Source organism: Bidens hawaiensis, unplaced genomic scaffold, assembly GCF_021521415.1.
Source record: "Bidens hawaiensis isolate Kalapana, Puna unplaced genomic scaffold, B.hawaiensis_p1.1 tig00003857_1, whole genome shotgun sequence".
Lineage (NCBI taxonomy): Eukaryota > Viridiplantae > Streptophyta > Magnoliopsida > Asterales > Asteraceae > Bidens > Bidens hawaiensis.
In genome coordinates, this window is record NW_027491222.1 from 40,392 (window position 1) to 47,565 (window position 7,174).

Sequence of the window (7,174 nt, forward strand, 5' to 3'; positions counted from 1 at the left end):
CAAGAATAGCAGTTCCCATGATGGAGTCCAGTTCTGGATGCAAAGTAACATTAGATGACGTGTTACTTAATTGGTCCATCCTAAACTACAATCCAAATAATCAGTCCAAGATATAATAGCCCAATCACAATGCCCAAAGAAACCAGGTCCAATAACAGAGAACCCAATAACAAACAGTCCAACCGAGAACTCTAAGGCCCAACAAGAGCAGGTCCAGTTACAATCAAAGCCCGAGAACCCTGAATATTAACCGAGAACACTTGAACAGTAACCGAGACCACACAAATCTTCCCGAGTACAAGGAATCTTGGCCGAAATCAAACAACTTATGCCGAGAACCTTGATTATTTTTCCCGAGAACGACCAAAAGTGCCCGAGAACGATAAGAGGTTGTCCAAGAACACTGAAAGGTGGCCGAGAACGATCAGGTTATACCGAGAACCCTTGATTACAGTCCAAGAACGATCAAGACTTGTCCGAGAACACCCAGAAGTGGCTGAGAACACGCAGATGCTTGACTTAGTATACTTGGAAGGTAAATCAAATCCCGAGAATGAGGGGATTGAAATTACACCAAAGATTAAGTCAAATATATCCCAGAACTGTCTCAACTATTTCCGAAGAACATGAAGAACAACCTGTTCTTTATTTCCAGAATTCTTCAATGATCATCAACCAAAATATTCAACCTTGAATCAATGATATAACAAACACCGAGCCTAGAATAGGTCTATAGGCTTTGATACCAATTGTAAGTCTCGGAGAATGATCTTTCAATGTGATATCATGTAAACCCGTTGTTAGGCGGAATCTAACAACGAATTGATTTAATATGACACAAACAAAGCACAATTAAACACATGAGATTGCTTCAAAACACACGTTCTATTCAACGTTGGGTGCTTAAGCCCGTAACAGTGATTACAATGATATTATCCTTCTCTTTTCTCTCACCGTATGCGAATCACCAACACTTACAGCATAGATACATCATGTATATATAGTACACGCAACGCTAAGCCCAAACCATACATCAAGCCGACCGAAATCCTTGATTTTAGTTTACATTATATAGCCCAAATCCAAAGCCCAAGTACATTAAACGTAAACCATTTAGTATAGCCCAATAGCCGGAAAAGCGACGGCGGTGCCACGGTGGTCGGAGAACGGACAACCGACGGGGACGGCTGGTAGGTTTGAAGAGGGGTCAGGGGAGAGGCGTTGTTGTATCTGTGTGCAGTGTGTTTTGTGGTGTCTGTATTTTTATTATAAAACCCTAATTAGTATATGGGCGAGTTAAAAAAAAGTTTAAAAAACCGGAATTGAACATGCGAACTCCAGGTTACAAAACCAACAAGTTACCAGCTAGACAAGCGCTTCAAATGTATATTAGGTGGTTCCTTCTTAATTTATAAGGTGATTCCTTTAATATTTTCTATATATAAATACACTATTATTTCAAAACTTGGGTGATTCCGAGGATCCATCCATTTATACCATAGATCGGCCGCTAATTGTATGAAAAAAGTATTTATCTCAAGTATAAAAGTTTTACAAGTAAAATACGTATATTGCACCGATGTTTATGGATAATAGGCAAAACGAAGCGATAATAGTTGCACACCGTGTAGTAAAACTTGTACTTTGCATATACGACAGAGAGTAGTAGCAGCAGACACATGGAGTCATAGACTGCTATACCCCTACCCCTACCCCTACCCCACCACCCTACTCCTACCCCTCTCTCTCTCATCAACACAACACTTGATTTCTCAATTACTCTCAACCTTTCCGTATAAAATGGCATCCTACAGATTTCACTTCCAATAATAATTATCTTCAATGTTGCTTCAATAATAATAATAATAATAATATCCTCCTCCTCCTCCTCCTCAGGTAAGATAGGTAGGTATATACTACTGTAATCAGCCACTAATCTCTCACTCACTCCAACACCATTTCAACTCCTTACGATTTCCGATTCCTATTATTTATTGCATTCACTCGTGTTTTATTCATTCTCACATTTGTTGTTTTAACTTCAATTTCTTCTGCTTTATTTGTATAATTTGCTTTGGATCTCTGTTCGTTAGATTCAAATGCTGTTGTATGATTATTAATTCATTATGCACCAATAGTATGTAAATGTGGATGATGCATTGTGACCTAATTTAGGCGATGTTTGGTTTAATGCTACCTCTACCTCTACATCAGTCCGCATTATTAATTAAGTGTGTCTGGCTCACACGCTTCGTCAGCAAACCTCTTACCCAATAAACTTCAAAATGATGTTGAATGTGAATTTCTCCACCAATTACCAGCTCTTAACCATTCAGACCTCTTACTGATTTAGCACTTATTGGTGCAGCCGCTTAGCCGTTGTTTTCACATTTTGATGTATATAAATAAATGGTGGTTGAGAGCCACATTACTCTTTTGAGTTTTTGTTTCTCTATTATGATAATTACAATTGGTGGACGACGGGAGACATTTTTGTTGTAGGTTATCAATACGTGATGTTAATAACAATAAATGAATTTCAGACCTAGTTTTTAAGACACTGACACATTGTGGTTTGAGTAGTTAGTTTGATGTTTATACATGGTGGGTGGGAGCACATATTGTTTTCATGACTATATAGTGTGGCCATATTATTGTCTTACTACCTAAATGGATAACTGTAGAGTCGGTCTATTAAATGCTAACAGTTAGGATGTTCTCGTTAATGATTCTAAGGCATTTACTTAGTTAACATATACCGTGTGGTCTTACTTCCGTGATTTTTCTATTTTCTAATGAGTTTTAAGTTAAATAGCATTTTAATTCTTCAATTTTGCTCTGGTAGCTGCATATCTTCTATTAGTACCTTTTTTAGTTTTTTGTTTGTGGATTGTTTCTTCTCCTTTCTGATCTCTTTAACTTTTATCTCAAGAAAAGTTGCTTTAATGTGCAAGGTTGCTTGTATTATAACTATTATATTGTTTATGTTTTTTATTTCTCTTTTGTTATTTAAATAGTAATTTGTTTTTAAAAATCTTAATTTGTATGCTACTATGCTTACAGGGTTCGTATCATTGAATGCATAACCGGAACAAGAATCTTGTAGCCTCTGTAAGTGTAATGCACTGCTAGCTAGATGGATCAGTACGAAGTGCTTGAGCAAATTGGAAGGGGGGCGTTTGGTTCCGCCCTTCTCGTACGACATAAACATGAAAGAAAAAAGTGAGGATGGGTTTGATTTTTTTTTTGTTATTTTCGTTTTGACGCCAGAAATTATGTAAGTGGCTTGTACAACTCTTAATGGCGCTCGACTACTTACACTCGAATCATGTTCTTCACCGGGACGTAAAGGTTATCTCGGCAGATTAAGTTGCTTTTTGCTGAATTATCATAATATTCTGAAATTTTATGGACCTTCATTTGCTGATCTTTATTTCATTATCCTTTTACAGTGTTCAAATATATTCTTGACAAAAGATCAAGATATACGTCTTGGTAAGTGTATATCTCTAAACATTTTTAAAAGTTGAAAGAAAGTGACGACTCACCATCATGGCATCATCATCAATAATTCTTTCAGGTGATTTTGGACTAGCCAAGATGTTGACTTCAGATGACCTTGCCTCATCTGTGAGTGACTATTTCCTAAAGATAACCTTCAAATTTGAGTTTTAACTTTTAATCTCTATTGTTGGGGGCATCTCATTGTTTCTTGTTTATACTTTACTTAGGTGGTAGGAACTCCTAGTTATATGTGCCCCGAGCTTCTTGCAGATATACCATATGGTTCAAAATCAGATATTTGGTCTCTTGGTAAGGGAGAAATGATATATGATTTCTTAATATGGACGCGTATTAATGTTTCTCCATCTTCTGTCTTCTAGGATGCTGCATATATGAAATGACCTCCCATAAGGCTACATTTAAAGCTTTTGTAAGTGTTCTTATATACCTACTTTATTAACTATGTTGTATGTTACATCATATGTCACCTAAATGACTAAAATTGATTTCATAAAAAGCTAATATGATCCGATTCCCGTGAACAAAATCATATTTTTAGTTCTGCCTGGCCCACCAAATTCTTATAAGTTTGTTGTTAATTTCTTAAACAGGATATGCAAGCACTGATAAACAAGATCAATAAGTCGATTGTGGCACCACTTCCAACCAAATACACCGGTGCCTTGTGAGTCACATGACTTGCATGATTTTTCTTCTTTGTGTCTTGTGGCATCACCATCAAGTTAATTTAATATTGGAATCTAATTATTTTACTCTTTTCTGTTTCAGTCGGGGCCTTGTAAAAAGCATGCTGAGGAAAAATCCAGAACTAAGGCCAAGTGTACGCATTATACAAATCTTTCATGTTATAAAATCAAATCTCGCTTTGTGTAGATAGATGGTTAACTATGTTATAGTTTCTTATTCATTCTTATTTTCCAACTTTGGGAGGCCTAGCCTCTTTAACATGGCTTCTGCTCAATGCTTCACAATATCAATAAATTTAATGGCATAACAGTCACATGCTAATTCTTCCATCATAGTTACAAGGGTGGCAAACTGAGTGCTTCAGTTTGTGGGTTTACCTGTTTTAACACTTTTGTTATAATATTTTATCATTTTAAAAAATATTTTTTGTATGTCATATCTTACTACTAATTTAGTATTTTGTGCCAAAATTGAAAAGATTAAAGAGAACAGAGCATCAAGTTTTATAGTTAAACGTAATTGTTTATTTTGGTTGTAATTTTGTAATTTTAGAGTATTAATATGAAAATAAATTAATAATAAAAGTTTTGTTGGGTTAAATTTGTCGTAAGATGCGAATATGCGTGTTGTGTCTGGGTTCGTTTTCGGGTTTGATCCACCAACACGACCCATTTAGCACCCCTATCGGGCAGGTTGGATAACCGATCAAAATGGGCCGGATTGGCAGTTGGGTCCGATTACCCTGAATGATGACCCGTTTTTCTGTTTCTCATACCGTTTTCTTTATTGATTACGTTTTTTACTTCAATAAATAAATGTCTTTTTGATTTGTTAGGCAGGAGAGCTACTAAGGCATCAACACCTCCAGCCATATGTACTCAAAGTCAATCTCAAACTAAACAGCCCCAAACGCACCACGTTAACCACCACCCATTGGACCGAACCTGATTACATGAAGAAAACAAGATTTGCTGAGCCCCTTTGTCTTCGTCCAAGATCCCGGGACAGGCGGAAATGACAGAACTTTGAATCCGAGCATATCTTTAGGTGACCAAGGTTCACCATTTTTAACCAAACGGTGTCAGGATTCCCCTCATTATTTGCATAAAAGAGTGGAAAGAATGTCTATTGGAAGCACATGTGATGACTCCCCCGTTGATAATAAGAATATTTCTTCGAAACCTTCCAATTCTACCAAGAATCTTAGGTTCACTTCACCAAAGATATCCTCTGCTCCAAAACGGGCCGGGTTCTCAAAGGGCCGTGAAACGGTAAGATCGTTAAACATCGATTCTTACATTTTTGCTTCCTTTTACACTACTGTGTTATTGATTTTTGCATGGGTCAATTTAGGGTTCAAACCGAACCAAAAACCGAAAATTCGGTTTTTGAGTTTCTATTCAACCGTTTCATTTTCAATTTGGGTTGGGTTCAGTTTCGGTTTGGGAGAAGAAATCTGGCCACAGTAATGAATTTGGGCCTAAGACTTTGGCCTACATCTTTTTTTTTTAAATTAATGATTAATTGGATATTATACATTTTGTGCTAAAATATTGGGTTGCACTATATATTTAATTCTTATTAATTACTCAATATTCAAGATAAAAAAAATGAAAATCTCATAAAATCGGTTTGGTTTTCTCTGTTTTAGTTACATGCAAAACTGAAACTGAATTGAAAATTTTGTTTTTACAAAATCATAAAACCAAATTGTCGGTTTTTGTTTTGGTTCGGTTCCCTTTTTTCGGTTTCATTCACACCATTATATGTTATTATAGTTAAACTTTTTATAAATAGGATATTTTCGTCAATTTAAAAAATTTAGAGATTTCATTATTCAAATATAAAGTCTAAGGACTTATATGTAACTTCAGCAATAGCCTTAGTAACATACTACTAGAGGTGGCAAAATAGGTGGCTCAGGTCGATTAGGTAACGAGCCAAACTTTTATTTTTAGTACACTTATTGTCCATCTATTTTTGTCATAATTACAAAAGTGTATCTAGTTGAGTCAAAACATCAGTATAATTTTTTGTTTAAGATAAATTGATTCAAGATGCTATAGAGACTAAATACCCTTTGGGCTACTTTCCTTGTTAAGTATCTTTTTAACCAGTCAAACATAGAACTTAACCCGAATCGACCCGTTCATAAGTGAACATGTCAAAATTGTGACTTTTAAGTTTTATTCTGAAACATGAAACCGCTTACAGATGCAGGATTCAGATTCAAGAAGTTCAGTAAAACAACCGTGTCCCACAAGTAGACGGGCGTCCTTCCCGCTTCTAAAAAAGCCCATAATCGAAGATTCTGTATGCAGAAAAAGCACAGGCTTCCTCGATTCACATGGATGTTTCAGTCAACTCCCCTCGGATTGACAAAATGGTTGACTTTGATCCAACCCATGACCTGTTCGTCCCGACCCGTAGAACCTCAATAACCTCTGTACAAGGGTCATCATCCCCACCATGTGACCGGTCAATCATGAAAGACAAGTGCATGGTTCAAGCCGTCGACACTATTTCTCTAATCTCTTGTAAGTTGTAACTGCATGTAGTGTAATGACCTTAGTTTAAACTTTAAATCCATGTATGCTTATTACTGACATCTTTTGATTTTAATAATGATTAGGTGTGAGGTAATCTAGGTTTTAAAATAAATAAGGATGGTGAATTTAGATTATGGATTCTTGATTCTCTCTTACATTCATCACTGTAATATTATAATATAATTTTATTAGATTCTAATCAAGTTGGTTGAAGAAAAACTGATCTAATCGTATTATGGTTAGTCTATATTTCTAACGGGTAAGGAATAAAGGATAAGGTTAGGTTAAACAAGTTGAGAGTCAAGTTAGATCCTGCAAAACAAATCATTGTGAGCTCGTTACGAGAAGGACAAGGGGGATTTCTTGTAACCACCCTCCGGCGTGAGAATAAACATTTTTCTTCTAGAGAGAGT

General features: G+C 36.0%; 1 pseudogene across 1 annotated transcript; it reads left to right on the top strand.

The window, feature by feature from the left end:
- Window positions 1–3,273: 3,273 nt before the first annotated feature.
- LOC143624529 (serine/threonine-protein kinase Nek4-like) lies at window positions 3,274–6,726 on the top strand (annotated as a pseudogene). Its single transcript, XR_013152131.1, has 9 exons — window positions 3,274–3,351; window positions 3,453–3,495; window positions 3,581–3,630; window positions 3,732–3,813; window positions 3,885–3,934; window positions 4,116–4,189; window positions 4,294–4,345; window positions 5,048–5,483; window positions 6,427–6,726. The product of XR_013152131.1 is annotated as a serine/threonine-protein kinase Nek4-like (transcript).
- Window positions 6,727–7,174: the final 448 nt, after the last annotated feature.